We start from the raw sequence: 24,969 nt of genomic DNA, 5'->3' as shown, positions 1-24,969 counted from the left end.
CGTTGAAGTGGGTGTGTTTGTGCAGGAAACACCCTAGAATGTGCAAGACAGGATGTAGTCCAGGGCCAGAGCTAAAGTTAAATGCTACCTTTAAAAAATGTTATGCATGGTACAGGGTTTTTCTTTCAAATATCTTGTTTGGTTGTTGGTGTTATATTTAACCTTGTCTTTTCATTTGCTAGATAATGTTAATTCAGACTGCATCTGTTTTTTGTTTTTTTTCTTTGGGAAATCTAAATCTCCTATCTTTTCACCACTGGGGATCATTGATTTTATGCTAAAGATTATGAGATACTGTCTTGTGTGCTCTCAAGTAGACTTGAAAAGGGCAGCATTTTGTAATCGGACTCCCCAAAGCCAGTGCTAACGCTGTGTGAATAAATGCTAAAAGGCAATGAAGTGAGTGAAAGAAACCTCAGAATTAAACCACTGAATCAGAGGTCCATCTGGCCATTCTTTTTCCCTCTTCATGTGCTGTTTAGTGGAAGACTGATGTCTGTGTGCTCTGCCATGCAATTTTATATTGAGCACAAAGCCTAATCCTGAAATATTATGATTTCCATTTGGGCATTTAAACAAGTTAGAATACATGATCTTTGTTTGTTTATGTATTGTAGATTAAAATATAATTTAAATACCATTTCGATTTGTTTAATGATTATAATATAAAAGAAAAAATTTGTATGCAAGTATGCTTTAGGAGATTCTTGAACAAATGGACAACAAAGTGGTACAAGAAAGGTTAAATCAGATCAGGATGATATTGACCTACAAACTGTGTATGTGCTTTTTCTTCTGATAGATGGTACTAAACTAGCCGAATAGTGACTGTTACAATAAGAAATGGATAAAATGCCACAATATGTTTTTTTTTTATTTTTATTTGGAGTTGAGTTGAATTAACTAGTGACAGATCATCAGGTATCATCTTTAGATAAGCTGTAGCATATTTATTATAATTATATTTTTTTTATGGGAGACACCTGGAAATTATGCTTGTGTTTTTTCAAACAAACCAGATGATAAAAATGTAAAAAAATATCAACCCAGTGGAAAAGCCAACACATTTCAGGTAGTGATTGCACCAGAATTATTCTTTGTTTGTTACTTACATTTACCTGCTAATGTATCCACTATATTCTTCTCCATACACACAAAAACATGTCATCAGGACTACATTTATCATCCTGTCCACTCACACATGCTAGGTTTTAGTGTAAACATCTGTTTTCTGTCTGCCATTTTGGCAGTGTTCGTACCTCTGGCTGGCTTGTAAAGTAAGGGGTAAGAAGAAAGAAACGTCAAAAAACGGAACAGAATACTCTAAATTGTTGCCTAATTAGATATGGTGTGGCAAAAGAGTTGACATGATTAATAAACCTATTTTATTGAGAAATACCCATTTTTAATCACCTGTTTTATGATCTTATAAGACCACACCATGTTATATTTATACTTTTTTTTAGCCACATTAGAAATAGTATTAGAAAATATTTTGATTGTTAGATTTTTGTTCAGTGTCTCAAAACATAAATTCAGCACATGGGAGCACATTTTCTTAAATCTGGTGATACTATTGGCTCTACATGAAGTCAAGATCAGTGACCGTGTCTGTACACCAGACTGTTATGTGGCATGCCTGCTGTGCAGTAAACCCACAGCCTTGTACCTCACTCGTGGCTACTCAACTCCGTAGTAAGTGTACTAGGTACTAAGTGTGGCTTTTTCATGCAATAACTTACTCAAGCTTTGATTTAAGGGGTTATTTAAAGTGACCTGATTAGGAACTGTTCATATGGATCTTATTAGGTTGCCTTACCATGCACTCAATTAGGGTTTTTTTTTTTTTTTTTATGTGATGGGAAAAGCCGCACTAGTTCAACTCAAATTTGACAAAATTTGTGTGTATATATATATATATATATATATATATATATATATATATATATATATATATATATATATATATATATATAAAAAATATAATAAAAGAATGAAACCAGAAAATGCTTTTAATCAGTGTACATACCGCGCTTGTTTTTGTTCCTTCGGGTTTACTCTAGACATTAAGGCTATGTTGTAATTTGTTGTTCATACAGAGTTTATTGGAATGGTTAATGGTTTTAGCATTGTAAAGGGTTTTGACTTTTAGAATATTGTTTTAAATAGGTTGTAGGAACCATGTATTAAAGCTTCTATATATGTAGTACAATGAAAAATTTCTATTTTTTACATTTATTTGTTGATTGAAATTTGACTTTGTCAGTATGAGGGTACTTTATTTATTTTTATTTAAAAAAATAGTTACTCTCCATTCAACTGGATTAATTTCTGTCATGCAGAGAAACCATGTGTTTATTGGGTTTTAGATTGTCTTTTTGAAACAGCTCTCCAGCTCTCAGAATGAGTGTTAAATGTACTCTTGGCAACATCCCAATGAGTCTAAAAGTCCATTTAGAGAATTAGCATGGGGGCTCTTCTAGCGCCAGACTGCTAGGGTTCTCCCTTTGAATTATCATTCCAGCACTGGGATAGAAACTTATGCGGAGGCACTGGCTTGGAGTAGCCCTTGTTGCCAGCCTTGTTCTTTTAGAGTATAGGGTTAATGACAGTTTGGTTTAAGAGATTGTTCAGTAAGTGGCTAAGTGGAAACAAAAAGCGTAAATGACATTTATGGATTTCAATGCCATGAAGCTTTCTTGCTTGCAAAACATTACTTTTCTAATGCTGGTTTATGCCAGAATTCTAGCAGGATGGTGGTAGTTTAATTCATCTCTCAAAGAAATGGTGATACTCTGGGGGAAATGGGTAACAGGCAGCAGCTAATACAAAAAAAATGTAATCTTAGCCGAATCTTGAGTGCCATTCAAAAAAAAAAAAGCAGTAGATACAAGTCTGGCTTCCAGTGTGCAATCTGCAAATGATACCACTGCTCTGCTTGTTTTGTTAAGCCATCACAAGGCTGGATAATATCCTTGTCATTGTGTCGAGTGGCTACATCCCTCCTGTCCTAAGTAAGCTGTGGTGCTGAGGCATTCAGTTGTATGCTGCTGACCCAGCAATACCTACATCAACCTCTGTCTCTCCCGCCTTAAATGTCTGCTCTTAGATACACTGTCAGCATCCCCAGAGGGCTATGGTAGTACACACCATGTGAATTTATGGCAGGGACTCAACCAGCAGAGAAGTGAGAATGAATGAGGAGCAAAGAGGAAAAGTACAGAACAAAAGTGAGTTAAGTAGTATTTCGACACCTGTAAGTAATAATAAGTGACACAAGCAACGGGTTCCTCACTATTGTGATCATATACTAAGTTTACTCTTAAACTGAGTATTAGTTTTTATTCTGAATCATTTCAGATTTCCGGCCGTTACAATATGTGGCTGTCTGGATAAATTATTAATGCAGTCACTACACCTACAAAAATCTGGGAATATTTTTACTAGTGTTAATTGTTGTAATCTATAGAATGCGGTGTTCCATTTGTACAGGCTGCAGATTGTAACACAAGAACATTTACTGACTTATCTTTGGTCAAGTAGTTTGTTTGAGCTTTCATTAGTGTGTATGCCTTGTGTCAGCAGTGCTGTGCTGCTCTTCACGTGAGCTCTCACATTACTACTCAACCCCCCACCCCCACCCCCCCAAGTCCAAATGTTCATTTTTTACGAACTGAGTAATTAGCAACGTTATATACAGCCATGTGTGTGTTTGCATTCTTTTAAAAGGCTGCGAGGAAAGGGCTTTCACATGATCCTCCTCGTATTTATCCTACACCCCAAGATTTTGAAATATGCAGCATGTAATATGTACTTGCATATGTGTGTGTGTGTGTGTGTGTGTGTGTGTGTGTGTGTGTGTGGATGTGTTTGTGTCTCTGCAGTCGATAGTGTAGTATCTATTAAGAGAGAGGGAGCTAGAGCCAAAGCACCAAACTATGATGACAATCGCCTTTGAGCTGCAATTGTATCATCTACAATGGCCCAATATCATATTACGAGACATTCTATACCCAAGTCCTTTCTTTTGTTCTGTATTCTGTGCCTTGCTTCTCATAGGCTTTAGCTCAACATGCTGTAAAGACAGACAGCAGATTCTACACAGACGTTTTAGCTGCATAAATTCAGGCTCACGTTCTGCATTTTACATTGAAGAAGAAGCTATTCATCGTCACGGGTGTGTTTGTCTGCAAATGACAACTCTGTTCATTTGGGATTAGCTGAAGACTCCTACATTCATTCGTCAGAAAGGTACCATACCCACAGATGAGCCTTGACATTTTTAGCATTTTGATGGCCAAGGTCGGATTCTCCCCCTTAGCCTGTCCCATTTACATTTGAATCCATGAAAACCTTATGGTGAAGGACGAATTGGAACGGTTCTCGAAGGCGAACAAATTTTGAATTCACTAAAGGACTGAAAAGGAAATAATAACATTGTAGATGGCACATATTTGGAACGAACACAACCGCAAACAAAATTAAACAACAAAGTTAAAGATGAGACTCTGTTTCAAATATAAGTATTAGAAACATCACAATCGCTTCTTTTCGCGTCTCTCCTTCTCTCTTTCTCTTTTTTTTTCTGTGTTTCTTTTTTTTTTCTTTTTTTTTTTGTGTGTGCAGTGTATTTGTGGTCTGAGCCTTTGAGCTTTTTCTACACATGGATTAAGAACACAGGGCAACCCACAAGCAAGCCAGTGGCCCAACCCATGCACCAGTTTAAAAAAGATGAATTCATGTAACTACTCTAAACGAAATTTTCACTATTAATAGTCCTTTACTCTGTGAACCAATTTTAATCATTTAATATTTATTATTTCCTGTATAGATTTTTTAACCTTTTCTATTTCTTCAAAGCTTTGAAAGCTACCTCACTGAAAGCTTCTGCACAAAAAAAAAACCCCACAATAGACCTGGAAAGATTTAGCATTTGCTTTCAAATCTTACTTATGCTGCATTCAAAGTGAAATTGCAACTTGTAATTCCTTGCTACAAAAAAAGTCTTTTGAAATACCAGTTTCTTCCTGGTTTACTGACTATGGTAAACAGCCATGTTATTGTCAGTCAGATTCTGAAAAAAAAAAATGTAGCACCACTTGCATTTAAAGGAGTTATGCCGAAAATATAAGTATTTGCTATTGGCCACTCAACATACAGAGATATTTGCATGTAAAATCTGAAACATTATACACTTTAGTTTTCAAAGGAGATTATTTATTACTCATCACAGATAGCTAGCTTCTTGCTTACAAAAAACAAACACGCATGGAGATGAACATATTTTTTTTCCTTACTGTCTTTCATTATTTTTTCGGATTTGTACATTCATATGGAGGGTTTGCCATGGTCACCTTGCAGCTTGCACTTTGCAACCTACAGCTGACCACTTAAGAAGTGAGTAAAATATCTCTTGCTACCTAAATGCATAAGACCCTCACAGACCTGTGCAAATAAAATCTATTAAGTTCTTAACTGACAAGAAAATATGACTGTGGTTAAGTGGTGTCCGTCTGTGTTTTTTGTGTGGTGGTAAAAAAAAATTATGATAATTAGAATTATTAGGGAGTGGTTACACTGGATGTTTATGCTTGTTGCTTACTAATTTGTCTGTAACTTCTGTGGCTTGATAAGTGTTTTTAATGTACATAACTATCGTCTTTTATGAATTGTGACTAGAGATGGCTGATTTTAGAAGTTTTGCAGTAAATGTTGGAATAAACAATCCAACACTACTAATTTGCTGGTTGTTATTTGCAGGCTTGTTAGCAAACCTAAACATCATGTTACATGATCGAAAGATGTTTTTAAGATGTGTGTGTTGCATTTTGTTACTGCTACGTCCTCTAGCTGGAGCCAGTCCAACCAGATAAAATAAGATGCTGCCTGTTGGTTGGCTTGCAGGATATGTTTTTATTTGTTGCCAAAATTAGAAGGATGGTAATTGGGAGGCTATCAGTTATTTCTAATCACAGATCGTTTAAAAAAAAAAAAGGTATACCTGTTAAATTTGCAACTGTAAGAAGAGACTCTTCTATTGACTTGTCTAGGTCAGATGTTAGGAACACCAGGGTGGATGGAAACTGGTGGTGTCGATGCAGCAAATGTCTTCCCATACAAGCCAAAATATTCACTTATTCAGCCACTTATTCAGAGACTGAATGTGTCTGTAGTGACTGTTGTATGCATCACTGACTCCCAGGCCGATATCAACAATACAGTCTTGGTGACTGCACTCTGTCTGCCTGACATTAATTGTATGAAGCTATGAAAACCAGAGGTCGGTATGACCGCATGTTTATAGAGCAAATGAAATTACAAATAGTTTCAAACAATAGCTGTGTATGATTTTGTGATATATTTTTTTTTTTTCATTTGTTTGACTTCCATCTGTGGAAATTCTAAAATCTAATATCATTAATGCATTGAAGACTTGCTGAACCGTGAGCAGTTGCTAGCCATTTAGCATCTTTACTATCTATAGATCTTGGAGCATGCACAATGTCAGTACTCTCCAAGAGCTCTGATTACATGTACAATATTTTTCAGAATCTTGAGACAAGCCAGAACGAGAGATTATATTACAACTCCTAAATCCTTTCACTAGTCATCTATATTGTTTTGGAAATGGTTTCAGGATTATTTAACTTTGGTTAACTGTCTTCATGAACTTCATGGCAAATTGATTGTATATGTTCCAGCTTCATACATTCCACTGATGAAAAGGAAAAATACAGTGTGCTACAATTTTTCATCATTGCACAGTTGTTTCCTTACATGGAGGGGGGGAAATAAGTATTAATTTTGAGTTCTTTTCTATTTTATAGCAGTAATGTAATGCCTTAATATCAGGATTTATGTCTGGTGCAAAAATATTTTTGAGCAGCTTTAAAATGTTGAGTGTAGTATCTGAAATCATAAACTAAAAGTTAAAGTATTCACAGTTCTTCACTTTTTCCACATTTTATGTTACAGCCTTATTCCAAAATGGATATATTGAATTATTTTCCTCAAAATTCAGTTGCTCTGGACATGAGCACCAACCAAGCCATGAAGTCCAAAGCATTGTCTGTAGACCTCCGAGACAGGATTGTATTGATGCACAGATTTCTGGAAGGGCACAGAAGAATTTCCTCAGCATTGAAGGTCCCAATGAGCACAGTGACCTCCATCATCCGTTAATGGAAGAAGTTTGGAACCACTAGGACTCATCCTAGAGCGGGCCACTCGGCGAAACTAAGTGATTGAGGGATAAGGGCCTTAGACAGGGAGGTGACCAAGAACCCGATGGTCATTTTTAAAGAGCTCCTGCATTGCTTTGTGGAGAGAGGAGAACCTTCCAGAAGCTTAACCATCTCTGCAGCACTCCACCAATCAGGCCTGTATTGTAGATGGAAGCCACTCCTCAGTAAAAAGCACATGACATCTTCCCTGGAGTTTGCCAAAAGGAATCTGAAGAATTGTTAGACTATAAGAAACAAAATTCTCTGGTCAGATAAAATGAAAATTGAAATCTGTCTGGAGGAAACCAGGCATTATTTTTTGAGGGAAAAAAAATTTAATATAATAAAATGTGGAAAAAAGTGAAGTGCTGTGAACACTTTCCGGATACTTTGTATTTCTATAAAACCAAGACATTTCAATAAAACCAATAGTATAACACAGACCACACATCCTATTTAAAATGTAAGTTATGTGATAAATGGGGAAAATATGGCTATATTTAAAACCAATATTGTTGTTTTATTATATAACTGACCGTGTTGAACGTATTGTATTTGCATTTACAGATTATAGTGTTTGATTACATGGTGCTCTTCTGTCAGAAGTCTTTCATGTAGTCTAATGTCCATTCAGTTCAGTTTTTCTTTTAACAGTAGACATCACAAAGTCTTTAAAGAAATATAGATTAAGGTTTTAGTTAAATCAATTAAAATGTATATATATTTTTCTTTTTAAATAACACTTTTGGAAACTATAGGGGAATAAAATAATAAAAATATATGCCAAAGCTCAAAGGAGATCCAAATATTTGGATGCAGCAGCATCTTTCCAGTGTCCCTTGGCTGCTTTGCCTTGTAGCACCAGAATTAAATTCTGTGTGTAAGTTTAAAATGATACAGCGGTAACTGCTAACCATCTGCTGTTGGCATTTTGGCCAGCTGTGATGATCCTAGACATGGCAGGGTTGAGTTTCCCCAAAGGAAGGCTCAGTGTGCAGAGCTGAAATTCCCTTAGAGGCTCTACCCTGACCTTTCACTCCATAGCAGAGGCTTTTGTTGGCTTAGCTGACCTGCCGTAGAAGTACCAGGTAATGAAAAGCCTGGGAGAGTGGGCATTTATTTTAGTCTGAGAATGCATCTTCTGCCAGATTCTCTGTAATCCACCTGGCTGGGATCTTTGAGATCTACAGGTGTGCTTCATCTGGCTGACTTAGGCAACCTGTTTGTTATTGGAATGGAGTTATTGGCTCGTAGGAAATGGTTCCGAAAAGGGCTGCAACTAACGATTTGAAAAAAAAGAAAAGCTTTTGACGTTTTATAAAGCTCATAGTGGCTGCTTGTTGAGGAGTGCATGGGGGATTTCTCCTTTGAACAATATCCCCTCATGCTGGGTTGTTTGTTTCTGTAAAACAACAACAACAAAACTATACAGCACTTTAGTATGCAAGGTGAAGCAATTTCTGCAAGTCTACATTTACATAAAAATACATAGTATTTTTTTAATGATATTTGCAGATGGCAAGTTGACAATAATGCTTTAAAAAAAATCTATATTAAATATAATACAACATTGTTTTGCATTTTTGTTTTAAAAATTGTTTGTTCAGTTGTGATGAAATAAGCATCTAGAAAATTTGTATAATAATTAAATGATATATGAATAATTTAAATTTACAAATATTGAAAACAAGCATATGAACGTGTAGTAAAGCTGGAGTAAATCATGTTTGAAAACAGAAGTTAATTGTTATAGACAGATGCTATAAAAAGGGAATGGAATAATATGCAGCAAGCTAACAGGCTTGATTTAAACAAAAAGGAAAAAAACTAATCGATAACTGCATTCTTTGACAAATTTAATTATTGATTATGATCTATTTAATAGATTCGTTGTTCAGAGGCTTTAGAAAGCTGCTAGTATAACCTGTACCTGGAACATCATTAATATTGTAGCACTGCTCTGGTTGAAATGTTGGCATGTGCTGGATCAAATTGCAAGTGACCAATCATAGGGTCAGGTCAGTCAGTGTTCTGATGCATCACTGACTTCACGCAACATTGCTGTCAATCCAGTCGAATGTCTCTTTCTCTTACAGACCTCTGTTTTGGACAAGAATGGATTAGAAATTCTAACACTGGTAGAAGTAACACTCAGGGAAACATGTAAAGTGTTCAGGCTACTGTGTTAGTTGGAAGAAAATGCAGCTGCGATTAAATTGTAATGAGGTTACTCGAAGGGAGCTCTGGAGTGGATTAGCACAGAACAGCCTAGGGAGAGGAGGCTTGGAGCAACATGTTGCACTTTACAAGGCCCAGTGAAATGGAGAGTTATGAGGGACGGTAGCTCCTTGTGTTCTTATGTTAGCGCTGGACCTCAAGCTCTGTTTTCTGACTTGCTCCTAAAACCTTTTTGTTAGCCTTTCTAAGGCAAGGCTGTGGGACACTTGTACAGAATGTCACAGCCATGGAGAAGGTTTAGTGGACGAGTAGGTGGTTAGCAGAAAGCTGTTAGGAAACATTGGTGCATAGCAGACTTGGCCATGTGTGGATGGACATATGAGTCCTTTTCATGCTTCTTTGCTTGCGAGCTGAGTACTGGGACTAATTGAATTACAAAGGCCCCTCCTATACACACTCTCATCTCCCTGACCTCATACAGGAGGGCATCACTAATCATTCTGAATGTCATTTTCCCCCAAATGGGGGCTTCTGACTAAGAGTGCCTCACCAGTGTGGTCGGGGTTTTAATTTTCCAGGGAATCTTCATGGCCTGGATTAAATGGCTTTTTTCCAGAAGGCTCCATCTTCACCCAGTGACCCCTAAAAATGACTGAGAGCAGCTGTTCCACAGATGTGCCATGGAAATAGGTTCTACTATCCACTAATGAAAAATTTAAGGGAAAACAATGTATAAGTTACACCATACATACAACTGTACAACTGACTATATAATTGTGGTCGAAACGTCAATGTTGTGCTAGTGACTTGTCTAATGTCTCATGATACTTGAAGGATTCTGTCATAAATTAGTGGGTGAAGATTGTTACATCTGCAGGCCCTCTTATTTATGATCCTGTTCCTCATCAATAGGTTTATCACATACTTGTAAATGTTCTTATTGAGCCTGTATAAATACAAAACATTGTATATATGTTTTTGTAGGCTAGAATATAAAATGTTCTCACTAGATTGAATCTAAATTGGGGAAAAGAGCACTTTCTAAGGGTGGGGAGCTTTTATGTTATTACTAAATAATCATTATCAATAGTTATTACTTAATAAATACACATATATCTATATTCATGGGATTCCCAAAATGTATATTCGTGTGTGCATTTGAAATAAATAAGCACTTGGTCTTCAGTGTGATATATGTATGTAAAATGGCCTGAACTCAAGTCAGATTATTTAGTCTATCAGTACAATTGACCATATTGTTTCAATATACTTATATAAACGAGATGATACACATTTTTTACTTTTTCTTTTTTTTTATGTTTACCACTTTTCTTGTGTAATTGTTCCTTAGGGTTCCAACTAAATTCTATCATATCCAGTTTGACAAATGAGGCCCATTGTTTATTAAATGGCCGTCTTAAAATCTGTTTTGTGTTACATTCTGTATGTGAAATACTACACTGTATTTAAAGGGCATTTATCCCCAGTTGGACTGAATCCTAGGCACCTATAGATTACAGGGAACTAAATAACAATCTTATAATGACGTAGGTTTCATGTTGAAGCAAGAGCAAATGTGGCATTTTACAGGCATTGTAGTAACCTTCTTGGTTTAGATAAACAATGTTGGAAAGATGTTTGGCAGGTCTGAGCTTTTCCTAAAGCAGTTTGGCCATTGCTTATAAAACTAAACAGATTTGTGTCATGCATAAATAAGATTCACAGCTACATCTGCACTCTTTCTAATGAAGAATATACAGACACTGAGGAGGGAGAGAGGAGTGAGGAGGGGGAATTGATTTTATTTCCTGTCTCTGGGAATTGCTCTCTGCATTCTTGCAAGCAGGCTACACGGCTCTGTCATATGTAGGAGGAGAGATTACAGAAACTGATGTTCACTGAGAGTGAGGAGGTGTGTCCTGCCTTACAAGTGTATGTGCTAATCTTGGCAATTTTCTAATAATCTATATTCTTCTATGCAAATAAATGTGTGTTTTATATTTTTAATGTATTGCTCTTTGCATTCTTATTTTTACTTCGTAGTTTTTACACCTGACCCAGTGATCCAGCGAAAGCATAAATAAATCACCCTCAGTTCCGACATTCATTAAGACTGCTACTGAGTTATTTGTGTGCATTTCATCTCATGTGAGTAATAGTAATGTGAAATGCCAAGGGCTGATTTAACGGCGGCCGAAATACTCGTCGAATTTTAAAATGACTCTCTAGGTCATCCTATCATTATCTTCACAATGTTATGTATCATAGCGGGAGACTCATCTGACAGGTGAGCTAAAGGTCACTGAATTTGTGAATTAGAATGTGAACCAGATATTTTCCAGACACAATTTAGACCTTCAGTTTTAGTACAAAATCATGATTAATATTACACCATTAACTGTTAAAAAAAAAAAAGACAACTCGTCTGAATGTCTTGCATACTGTTTTTGTATATTTCTATTTTATTTTAACATTGCTTACACTACCACAATTTGCAGTATGCATATACCTGCATTTGAGATCTTTAAATGATGCATATGTAATCCTGACTGAACCTTGGTGTATACATCTTTTTATAAGCTACTTATTTATTGTGTGAGCCCACTTTGCAATAAAACCCATTCGGATTCTGTTTAATTAATGTCTGCTTGATTGTGTCCATTGTATATAGAGTAAATCAAGTTAATGTTTTTTGGATTTTTGTTGAAAATGGTGAAAAAACGTATTTTGCTTTAGTCAGGTCGTAAACAGTTTTCTTAACACCACTTAAACTGCATTAGCAATGTTCCCATGTGATGTTAACAGTATACAACTGTTCACTTCTAATGGGGATAATGTAAATATGGAGTAGAATTTGCCTACTCCAGAGAAATCTGTAAATACATCACTAATACTTCTAATAAAACATCTTTCATGAGTTTTCTGTGCAGAATTTCTTTACACGTGTAGTAAAATGCAGTAAAAATCCTCAAAACTGCCAGGTCTTACCTTAGCTAACAGTAATTCAGCTATCATTTAGCTGCTTTGTTTGCCAGTTTTTAGTAGACTTACTCTGAATATGTGTATTGACATCACTTTCATTTATAATATGCTTTAAGGACTTTGGAATTTTGTTTAGGTCTGCATGTTTTCATTGGTTGACATTTGATTCTAATTCCAGTAGGGGTAACTCTGTCTACAGCTAGCTACGGTGGCTAATGTGACAGAGTTTTCCTGTGTCTGTGGGTTCTCTCAAATAGCTTGTACATTTGCACACAGTAATTTTAACTTGCAAATGTGAGTGAAATGCTCACACTGACTCCTGTGGAAATACGATTTTGCCACAGCCTTTTTTTTTTTTTTTTTAATCTCTCTCTCTGTGGCTGAATCCCAAACTGTATTTGTTCAAGAGGAGGATCGAGTTCTGTAATTTTTTTTTTTTTCCTTATCGCCTATCCCTCTGGAGTTCAGAGTCCTAGTGTTTTTTTCCTGAAAGTGGTGAAGTGTTGATTTCTGCAGTCAAACTGTCTGGGACAGGCCTAACATCTGGTGGTGTAATATGAATACATGTACAGCATGATCTTAAATTTCTTTTTTGATGCAACATGCTTTTAACGAGGCACTTGAGCAGTTTCATCATGTGTGTTATACAGTACAGTTTTGCTATGAATCAGACAGAATGAGTTTATTAAGAGCTGGGGTGTTTTTCTTAAGGGGATGTTGGTGAATGATTGGGTGTGTGTGGAGGTTTATGATCAAACCTTGGTGCATACACACGTACTAAAATGAGGTATCAGTTCTTTAATATGTTGAATGGGAGACATGTCGTGTATTCATCCTATTGCAGAATATTAGCAGCCACTTAGCTAATTACTTCCTCTTCACAGCAGAATCTGTGTTCATCAGCTGTTTGAGTTGTCAGTTGCATTTCCACATTACTAGTGGTGGAATTTGGGACAGCAGCTTATAGATAATTTTGTTTTACTCCCTCTGCCTCAATTTTAGCCCAAAGAGCTCATTAGTAAGACAGTGTGTTCAGAGTAACATGCACAGTTGACTAGGCAATTAGGTTACCTTTGCCAAGAGAGAAGGACATTAAATGAGGCTAAGGGGCCAAGGGACTACGTGAAGTAGCATAGATTTCTTTATCAGATTTGGTTCATGGGGTATGTTTGAACTACTTCCATTTTCCCTTTCTAAACTGGTCTCACTACATACACCAGCCTTTGGAAATGGAATTAATATCAGATACAGGGTAAGAGAATTAGACTCACAGAGAGCAGTTAGAAAACTCCTGCACCATGTGTTTGCAGTGAAATACTGCTGGTGTAACTCTACCCTTGGTCAAGGTGGCAAAAACTGTGTAGTGCCATCGCTCCTCTTTTCCAGCGTGGAGGCAAATTTATGCCACCTGAGTAATATCAGATTAACAGAAGCAGCAGGCAGACCACAGCTAATGTCATGCTGTACAAATAGCAAAACTCATTATGATAGCATTTGTATGCGCATCTGGTCTACTATATGTCTAGGTATAGGGTCGGTGGGATATTTGTATTGGTCTGACAAATAGAGAAAGAAAATAAAAAAAATCGATGTTTTGCAAAAATTGTTTATTCTCCCTACTGCTCAATCTTATACCTCATTGCATTTATTTATATATAATTTGTTTGGGATAACTAGACTTTAATTCTAGAACTTTACAGTTCTTATTCTCTCTGTTCCCCCCACTTTCTCTCTCATGCTCTCTTTCTCTTCGTGTCTTTCTTTCTCTCTCTCTCTTTCCAAATTTGGTGACCTCACTGATCACTTTATAAGGAACACTTTCTTCTTCAGTTCAGAATATTGCCTGGCAGCAGTATAATGCTTAGGCCTTGAATTTTTGAAGTTCCTGCTTATCATGGTTATTTGAGGTATTGTAGCCTTCATGTTTAGCTTACACCATTCTCAGCTGTTCTCTCATAGCAGCAAGGCCTTTAAACTTGAGAGAGGGAGATTGTACAAGTATAATAACTGTTAGCACAGGTGCCCAGCTGTCGATCCTGAGTTCATGTCTTTTTACTACTGTTTCTCTAATGCACATAGTGTTTAACGGCCGATTACTTTAGCACAGTTTTTACTCATAATATTTTGTTAAATCTGTATATTTGTACACGTAGAACTGTATGTGAGCTGTAACTGCAGGATTAAGTACATGGAAATAGTTTTCTGTTTTTACATTGCAAGAATCATGAATATATGGTGCTATAAATATGCTTAGTTATTAATAGGCTGTGATAATGCTTGCATAACAGTTTCCAGTAATTTGTGCAGTCTGAGCTAGCATACATTTGCTTTTAAGATTTGAGTAAAACCAATTCCAACTTGAGATGTTATGAGTGTACTTTATATTAATAGGGTCCTGTAGTCCCGCTGTTGTTCGACACAAATTATAATACTAATCTGTTCACAATACTGGTGAGGTACTAGTTATAAAAACTGGATTTGAATTGTTCATAAACATTTGCACAGTTTTAGTTGCCAAATATATTAAGGTTATATATAATATCTTTTCATGCATTCGTAAGTTTATGATCATATAGACTATTTCGATTACATTTTTTTTAATACTTTTTTTTTCTGTTTGTGACCTTGGATAAGGTTCCCTTTTTAATTCTTATCCCTCATAGAACCTTACTTTAGCAATGTTACAGAATGTACACATGCAGAACTCTACAGTATGTGCTAATGCGTGAGTTAGGGGAGTCAGAATAGTAAAACCGTTCTCTATGCCATTCACGCTTGTCCTCAGTGACACAGCTCATTCTTCTCATTTATCACCTCCCTGAATAGTGCCTTCGTTCCTCCAGGGCTGAGACCCTGCATCCTTCAAGATCAATTCCAAACAAGGGACATATTCCACAGCACAGAAAGATTCCTTCAATACCCTCTGGACATGACGTCACTGAAAAGCTACTTGGTGAACCATGGTGTCACTACTGCTGTCCCTGACAAAGTGTGCCTTTTATTTCCGTGGCCTTGAATTTTCAGTATTGGGGTTGATTGGTGGTTGGGTTTGACGGATGGAATTTTCTGGGATGTTTGGAGGAATTTGTTTGAGCACAATGCCTTCTTCATGATCTGGGAAAAGTGGCTTTCCGAAATGCAGGAACACATCTGAAGATGTACATTGTGAGTAGGAACTTCCCATGACCAGCTGTACATACAATTCCCGAGTTGGACATTTTATTATTTAAAATGATCCATAAGAAAGGTTGTGGTGATTTATAATTGAGTGGGCTCAGCTGTCTGTTTTCTATGTTGCATGAAGAAATGTCCTCCTGTGGGTTCTTACTGTTGTGCTCTCTTGAGCTCTTTTTTAACCTGGAACCTGGATAAGCTACAAAATCTAGTACTCCCAAGGCTGCGACAAAAAATGTTAAATCGTTGGCCACCTTTATTGATTCATCTTGCAAAGTGCACAGAACTTTTAAAAGTGCAAGCTGGGCAGGAAGAGTTTGAAGCAGCACATAGACATTTCTGGAAGTGTGCTTTAAAAAGCGTGCACCCCATATGTTCTAGGCAACACTGCCCTGTCAGCAGCACCCTCTTTTATCTGAGGGCTCTTGTTCACATCTTTCAGATAGTACAGAAAACTAGTTGAGCTGTTTCTGGCAGGGAATATATGAGGAACTTTTTTCCAAAAGTCTGAGACACAGATTTTACTATTGGATCTGTTTAATGCAACTGGCATAGTCTATAAGGAAAAGTGTCAATCATCGACAAGCTTGTTTCTCTGGTATGACTTCTGATACAATTTTATCAATGCAAAACTATGTTCAGAACTCTTCCATAGTCTGCAGCATATACAGTTTGACTTGTCATAGATCTGCATCCTGATAATTTGTTTCAGATTTTTAGCAGTTGTCTCACCCTTAGCCTGTGGACGGGTGAAAGGTAAAAATGTGGTGGTGGTTTTTTTTTTTTTTTTCTTTTCTTTATAACATAACATGAACTCAACTGACCAAATTAACATTGACACTTGATGTTTGTTAGGCTACATATCAGTATGCATGTCCATGCCAAATGTAGGAGCCAGAATTTCATAGTTAATTTAATAGTAGTAGACAAGATAATATATTATCTAAAGTATTTTAAGCTTCAGCATAAAAAATATTTGTGAATGGAATAAACTATAAAATCTAGTAAAATCTATAAAATTCCTATCAGTAATGCTTATTTTTATTAATTGCTTTACCCTACTTAATGCTTGTATCTAGGGAGTTGGAAACTTATGACTCTGCCTGCTTCCTGATCACGGTTGCCATAGAAACTACCCTCAAAAGGTGTCGTCAGGTTTTTCCCCTTTTGAGAGAAATTTATTTTTTTAAGCTAAATATGAAAAATTATGTATGCCATATATTTTGGTTACCTGTTGGTTAGCAGTTATCTCATTTTTTTTGGTGATCTGTTTTTGGTTTATAGGTCACTCTCTATTCAAGCAGATAGAAACTTGATCTTGTTTGACTTGAAATAAACGCCTGGGAAAATTGCCAAGATGGCGGCTGACTTTACTGTATGGGCTTGCATATGGACTTAATCGGATGGACTTGGTCTAGCATGCATTAGAAGACCAATTCTGGATATGCAAGGCAAAAGTTAAATTAGAATGATGCTTTCTGTATGAACCACTGTGTACTTATATACAGAATAGTTAATACTATGCAAATATGTTATTATGACTCTATTCTTTAACTAAGGACATATAATTCTGTGCTCCTGTGGAAATTTAATGTAATGAAATCCTCTCTGATTCTGTGAAATCAATACAGTCTTACTCAGCCAGTCCATCATTTTGATGCCTGTGCTCTAATTTAGTTGATGGATTAAATTGACTGATGTACCATTTAACTGTGTTTGTATGCGTTTCATTTAATTTTGGATGGTTCAATAGTATTAAGAAAGAAAGTAAGAAATGTGTTGACAGCAATCCGTATATTGCTTATGTTGAGCATTTGGCAAAGACTTCTATTTATTTATTTATTTGTTTGTTTGTTTTGTTTTAACTTTTATCTATACAAGATTTTTTTTTTTTTTTTGTATTACATTTCAGACCCCAGCAGAAAGCCATGCTGTAATTTACAGCATCTCGAAGAGCTATGTGCTGCTCGAATACTGTATACTCTTTCAAGCTTGGTTTAAGATGTGCCTTGTAAACATGTAAATACCTCTAGGCTGTTTTTATATAAACGATCCTGACCCTTCACCATGGCATTCCTTCATGTCCTTCTCAGTGACCCTGCAGTCTTCTCACCACTTACCAATTAGGTCCCAAATATACAGTTTCCCTCTCTAGTTTAGTTCTGACTGTTTGGAGTCATAACCGCCTGAGCTTTGCTGTACTTTTTGTGCAGTCTCAACATCTGATAACTAAACAACTTCTTGCTTGGATGGTTAAAGAAGAACATTTTTGTCTTCAGAGCTATAGAAAACAACGCTGGCTTTAGTGCCATGTTAAACACTAAGTATAGATTAGAGGCAACTGCATGAGTGGTCTGTTTTTGAGCTCAGTATTGGGCCTCTAAGCTCATTACACTAATCTGGTTGGGGTTCAGGCTCTTTTCCTCCAGCTTCACAAATGATCGAGCCCCAGACTGTAGTCTTTTGCAGATGTACGTAAAGCCACGAAGCCCTTTATTCTCCCAAACATGTATAAAGGTGAAAGCTTTCTAGCCAAACCTGCATTTTCAAACTAGAGAGCAAATGAATTGAAGTCTGCCTTGTTTGTCATGAGCAGTGTTTGAGAAGCTTAACATGAAATACAATAAAAGGGTGTAATAAACATGAACAAGGTACATTACTTTCTTAGTCATTTGTTTTTTTTTTGCTTGTCATCCCCCCCCAAATATGCTCTAGGTGAACAAGTACAACTTACACAAAGGAAAAACGACAGGATTTTTGTGTTCCTTAGTCATACATGAAAGAGCTAGGTTGAAGACATGTGCAGCTTTTCTGCATTTGCTTTTGGAACTGGTTTAACATGATTATGAACCTGGAAACACTTAAATAAAATCTAGAGGGATCATAAATGTGCAGTTTTAGGCTCCCAATTAATACTTTGACCAGCCATCAGTACTACTTCCTACTTTCTTCCCACATTTTCTTTAGATGATTTTCCACTCACCCTAGTCTCTTCTAAATCTTTTAGTATTATTTAAATGATGATTTAGTGTTTGGTTTAGTGAGTTTGGTGTAAATGGCAGGCATGAGAACGTGTTATGATACCCTCTCTGAAGGCCTTTCCTCCTAAAACAAAAGATAATACTGGAAGAATGAATCACAATTCAGATTGGGCAGGTTTGGCTTTTGATGTTAAATGTTGACTGTATTTGTGCTAGAAAGACAATAGATTACTAAAAGCCTCTAGAAGTCCTGTTGTTTGACAGGCCTATTTGAACATCCTTAGTGTTCAGCCTTTTAAACTCTGCCAATACTTGGTTTGGATTAGAGTCGAAACAGAAAAGAACGTTCGCTGGATTGTCTACTTAAGGAAAACGCTTAATCTTCTTTTTCTCCCAGAATGAAAGGGAATGTTTACAAATATGTATCTTATTACCTGCCTGCACCTCCCATTGTGGGGAAAAAACATCTCTGACCTGTTTCTTTTTTCTTTCCAACCTTTTGCTTCCCACTCTTCTACACACTGGCTTGTTCCGAACCTCTTGCTATATCTCTTTTCCCCTCCTGACCATAACCTTTTACCAATTTCTCCCTGAACCTTTCACCATGCTTTCCTCCACTAATGACTGCATTAGATGACCCGTGATGCCCTCAGAGCTTCACACCAGCACTTGTGCTGAAATAACGAGCATTTCATAATGGCGTGTTTTTTTTTTGCGTGTTTTTTTTGTTTTGTTTCTGGAATTAAATGAGTAAATGTGTAGCTGCAGTGCAGACAAAATAAATCAGGTCAATTATTAGTTGTTTTATAATATAAGGCTAAACCTGTCGAGTGTTATTAGCAGAAAGTGCTCTGCCCAAAAACGGTGATTCAGCAAGAATCCTGCTGATTAGTCTTCCTGTTTCTAACTGGCTTTCTCTTTTATTTTTTTTAGCTGTGGAGAGCTGTGTGAGGTGCTTTTGCCATTGTATGTGCAAACAATAAGGTAAGACCCATTTGCTTCTAATCTTTAGAGCAAACTGCACAGTCTGCAATATTTGATGATAAAGCAAAAAAGAGAGCATTTCTTTTGTTGTTTTTGTTGACGATGTTTGCGTTTATTAAACAGTTGGCTGCTCAGTTTTCCTGTCTGCAGGACCAGGTGTTCTCAGTCAAAGAGTGCACAGTCTTTCTGGCGATCAGTGTTAAATGTCTCAGTGAATGAGCACTGACTCTTTTTCTGAGAACTGGTAATGAAATTCGGGGCCCTTTTGTAGCTCCTAGCAGGGGCTCGCCACTCTGAATAGTCCTGTGCTGCTCAGAAAGGGCCCTTATGCTCCGTGACTAGAGCTGACCAAAAGCCACTCGGCCCCCAGGAAAAAGGCCTGGGCTGCAGTTGCTATGGTGACCAGAGTATGTGGCGCATGACATAGTAGTGGCTGCCAGTTGCTAACAAAGCATGGCAGCATCCTTCCCTTCTTCAAGTGCTTTAATCCTCCATCTCTCTCTCTCTCTCGCGCTCTCTCTCTCTCCCCCTCTACCTCAATCACTGTAGCAAAGAAGCTCAAAAGACTCTTTGCTCCTCTCTCCTGGGTACACAGAGCAGGAAATGCATGGTTGGCTGTGCAGAGAGGCCGGACTCTACTGGCCTCAGCTGTGATGGAGTGAGTGTAAATGCACTCTAGTGGTTTATTAGTACGAGAGCTTATGAAGCATGCTGCTGTTGGATAGTCCTCTTCCTGTTAGCATGCGGTATTCACGCATTCAAAGTGATCGTTCATCATTGCTCCATGACAGACTAGAGTAAACGAACACTGCTCTCAGTTCCAGTGATTGGTGGGCACATTCTTATTTGTGGAGCATCTTTAAAGGACACATTGGATTAGGAAGCATTTGTTGGACTGACAGGCAAGAGCTTCTCTGCTCTTTTACTTCAGAACAACCGTAATTGCATGCAGTCCCTCAGCATCTTTCAGGAAAACTCTGTGAAATAAATAATGCTCCAGTTTTAAAAAAGAGCTTTTTTTTATCATTTTCCAGCCAATAAAAAATTTTCTTTTCTCACCATAGATTTCGTAGCACCCCCCTGCACCTTCCCAAATGCCCCCCAACAAACACACACACACGCGCACACACACACACGAATACTTTTTACTTTTAAATAACTTTTTAAACATTTTATTATTTTTAAAAGCTGTTTTGGTAACAATTTTAGACCCAAAGATATGGGAAATAAGAAATCTGTTTGGTTTGCTTGGGACTCCCACCGCTTGTCTTTAAAATTCATCCCAAGGTCGAGTTGTTGACCAGACATTAATCATCTGTAAAGAAAACATCCAGTACGATAGGTGCAGGACTAATTGAGTGCAGGGGAAAGAAGCCGAACATGAGTGCTTTATCTCCAGGCTGGCTGACTGTCTAATTTGAGTTTTGTTTGGTTACCTCGGCTGTCTCTTCACAGGGGGGGAAGTTTCACTTTGTTTGCAGGCCAAGTGTGCACTGTGTGTGAGTAATTGGTAGGTAAGAATAATGGGTTTGTGGCGTTGAGAGGAGACACACAGGCAGTGTTGTGTACTCTAGCAGGATGAAAGAAGACCAGCTGAACCAGACGTTAGCTAACTTTAACCTTCATCAATCCCCAGCCCTGACCCCTTTTGCATTTAATGTAATGACAGAACTTAGCATACGTCAATATTTGGTTAGTCTAAATACCCAATAATCAAAGCAAACATTATTCCTATTGTGGACACTTGAATAAAACCATTCTATTCAGACCGTCTGTTGCAGCTGCCTATGTCGACTGCATTAGATATCTGTCTGTCTTAGCAAAGGCAATGCCATAATTCTGTTCACAATTGTGCACCCAAATAGTCAGTTAAATTATGGGGGGAATATATTTATAATTACAGCATTTTGTAGCTGAATGTTTATATTTATATTTATGGAATTTTGAGAATGTTCTTCAGCATCTAACCATCTTCAATACCTCATGCTTTGTCTGTATGTCAAGGACTTAAAAGTACCTTTATATTTTTTTTATGTCTGTACACTTTTTGCACTATTTCTTGTTCATTTAAATTTATTTAGACAGTTTATTTTGTATTTTTTCTAATGGCTTGATTTACTTTATTGCTATTTCATTTTGACTTGCTTTGGCAATTCAAATGTGTAATTATTGCCAATAAAGCCAATAAAGGAGCTTTATGCCAATAGTGCTTTATCCCAATAAAGCACCTGAAAACTTAGAAACTTTCAGATCTAAAAAGACCTTGATGAAAGTTATGCAGTGTGAAGATATAATAGGTTTAGCTAAATATACACAATTCAGTTATTAGCTCCTAATTTTAAAGTGTTGAATAATTTTTTGGGGCAATTATTCAACTTCAAATAAATTAATTTACAATCAGTTCTTTTTTTGATCACTGAAGTCAAAAACTCTGATATTATGCAAATGATGAATATGTTGCTGTCTAGAAGAAATGTAGTAGCTTTATAACAGATTTTTGATTATACAATAAAAATGCTGCAATGATCAGATTATGCATGTAGGTTTATTCCCAGTCTAAGCGTTAAACCTGCCAGAACCTCAGACCATATTAATAGTCCTGTTGTAGTAGTGGTAGTCTACTACAGCGGTAGTAATTTGCAGTCCTTGACTGTTTTATTTCTACAGGGTCTTGTTCACTGAGGTACCTTAGGTGTCAGACAGCTTTCCCTTGTGGCCCTTTCAATTTTTTACACCGGGTCAGGACAGATCAGACTCATTTCACTCAGTCTTTCCACAGGAGAAGAGAACTGCTCTCTTTGGAAGGAGTTGAGGCTCATTGCATCTTTTTTTCATGCCTACACCCTGTAATGGAGTGCATCACATTTGGCTCTGGTGTTGAAAATGCATGTGGAGTTTGACACACACATTTGAGATTTTAAAAATAAAGTTTGACATACAGTAATTACAAAGCACAAAGACATTATACTATAAAAATTGTCACACGCTATAACTTCAATTTGTCCAAACCATATAATATATATAATAAAATTCATTTTTTTAAGGAATTAAAAAATTTAAACTACCTATTTTTATTTGCTCTCAGTTCCCAGGAACTCTGTTGTTAGCTACAATATGTCCTGTTTTCATTGGGTATAAATATGATGATGCACACTTGCCACCAAAGAATTTTCAAAGTAGAAAAAGGCAGATGGTTCACAGATGGATAAAGAAACCCTACTGGAAACCTGTGGTTTGAACTGAAGGCGCAATTCCACATGGACAGACCTAAGAATATTTTAATGTTCTGCTTGAAAAAGTAGTCCAAGATTTGCCACAATTTTAGACCCTACAAGAAGAGGCTCAGTGTTGCTGTTTTCTCTATAGCAGGGGGCACAAAATAAAAAAAAAATGATAATTTGTATTTTTCATTACCCTTTATTCCATTCCCAGACCATGGATACATGCTTGCTGAAAACTAGAAGTACGCCAGGCCATTATTTTTCAATCTTCCACAGCCAAGTTTCCGCCTGTAGCCTCAGATTCCAGTTCATGGTTAACAGACGTGGAGCCTGACATGGTATCACATTCAACTGATGGTGGTTGTGAAGAGTGGCTTGCAAGTTTATATAGCCGCCCTGTTTGCTCAAACCATTTCTCTTCTGACCTCTCTCATCAACCGGGCATTTCCATGTCTAGAACTGTTGCTCAGTTTCACATCATTCTGTGAATATTTCATGGTTGTTAGTCGCAAAGATCACATTTTCCCCCAAAATTCTTATATGAACATTAAATGAAGCCTTTCCCTGTATATGTATTTATTATACATTGCATTGATGCCACATGATTGACTGAATAGATGGTTTCATGAATAAACAAGTAATACAAATGGATGATACAGGGTTTTTTAATAAACTAACCTGTGAGTGACATTAATATTAGAGTAAAATTTGATTACATTCCTGTATTTTTGCATCTAAAAAATAATGCACTAGCGAGAGTGCTGCTATAGTGAATAGCATATAGTGATATTGCTATTATACAACACCAATACTAAAAAACATTATGTAACTGACATTTTAGATTCAATTCTTATTATATTTTTTGCTGTATCAATGAAAATTGTTCCCAGAGAAGCCATAGCTGGGTAGAGCGTTTTATATTACCCTGGAAGCACACTGACTGACTGCCTGTGAGACTGCAGTAGTAACGTTTTTAAAATTGTTAAAATTAAAATTTTGTGTAGACCTGTAAACATGTACATAAATTATCATAGTAACAAAGACATGTAAGTGGAGAAACATACATCATTATACTCTGTCTTCAAAGATATCACCTAATACCTTTAGCCAATTTCGCTCTAGCAATAACACCATGCTGCCAATATTCAACAAAGTTAAAGTCTACCAGTAACTAGAACGCACATTACTGAACAAGGACATTTATTTAGAAGCACCATAGCCATTCTCACATAGCTGCTTCTTTCACATCACGGCTAAAAGCTCATGCTCTCTCTTCTCCCCAATAGTACTTGGCCATCTGTTCATCTTCTTTTTGGACATTAGAATAGAGGATTAATTTATTATAGAACTATATACTGGAACTGACTGGCTGTGGGCAGCAGTAATGCCTTCCTTTTCTGTCAGGCCTTTCTGAAAATAAGACCCTGGTCTCGAAAGGGATTTCCCACTTGCATACCATTTTGGTTATTTGATTCTCTTTTTAGAGATGGGAGGGCTGATTTCAATGTAGTGGTGCAACACGTGGGCAATACTCTAAGCTGGAAATTGGGTCAGTAAGACCATTTTTCTCTAGTATGAATAACATCATGCAACTTTCTTTAATATATGTGCCTGTAATTTCCAGTTTTATACTTAAAAACCTCCAAACTGAGGTATGTCACAAAAAATGTTTATTGTTTGTTCTGTTTTCTGACTTAGCATATATATAAAGATGTCTGCTCATTATCATCTGTATGATTGGAATGATCAATAATTTTCTCCCCATGCTATTTACCTTGATGCACTTCTTACATATGGCTAGTCCTCATTGTAGAGTGCATTGCTCACTGTAGATGGGGTACTTGTTGGTTAAATGACCTTACAGGAAATGAATAATGCCCTGTTAAGTTCACATATTTCCTTGCATCCTGATAACCTATCATTTTTCCTCGGCCCCTGTTTGCAGAATGCACAAAATGTGTTTGTCCTCTATTGTTTTTTTTTTTTTTTTTGTGTGTTGTGTTTTTTTTAAGTGATATTTGGTGTGCATGCTGTGCATCTTTATTATTTTTATTTTTTTTTTTATTACTTTAATCAGTTGTCTTGGGTTTGTTTCTCCTTCTACCTATAATAATGAACCATTTGAACCATATTGATTTAATGTACAGCTATATAAGGAGCTATTTACAGTATATGAATATTAATAGTAGCAGCAATAATAACTACAATAAATAGAAGTTTTAGTAT

The 24,969-nt window shown here is 36.7% G+C and overlaps 1 protein-coding gene across 2 annotated transcripts in view; it reads left to right on the top strand.

Annotated features, from left to right (window-relative positions):
• Nucleotides 1-24,969, top strand: part of tln2b (talin 2b) — a 114,121-nt gene that overhangs the window by 10,308 nt on the left and 78,844 nt on the right. For both annotated transcript variants that reach the window (XM_046859017.1, XM_046859016.1), the window contains exon 2: nt 19,472-19,522. The gene's annotated coding sequence lies outside the window, so the exon portion shown is untranslated. The remainder of the gene's footprint in view (nt 1-19,471; nt 19,523-24,969) is intronic.

Source organism: Silurus meridionalis, chromosome 10 (genome assembly GCF_014805685.1).
Source record: "Silurus meridionalis isolate SWU-2019-XX chromosome 10, ASM1480568v1, whole genome shotgun sequence".
NCBI classification, from domain to species: Eukaryota; Metazoa; Chordata; class Actinopteri; order Siluriformes; family Siluridae; genus Silurus; species Silurus meridionalis.
This window is presented reverse-complemented; position numbering and strand designations above follow the sequence as displayed.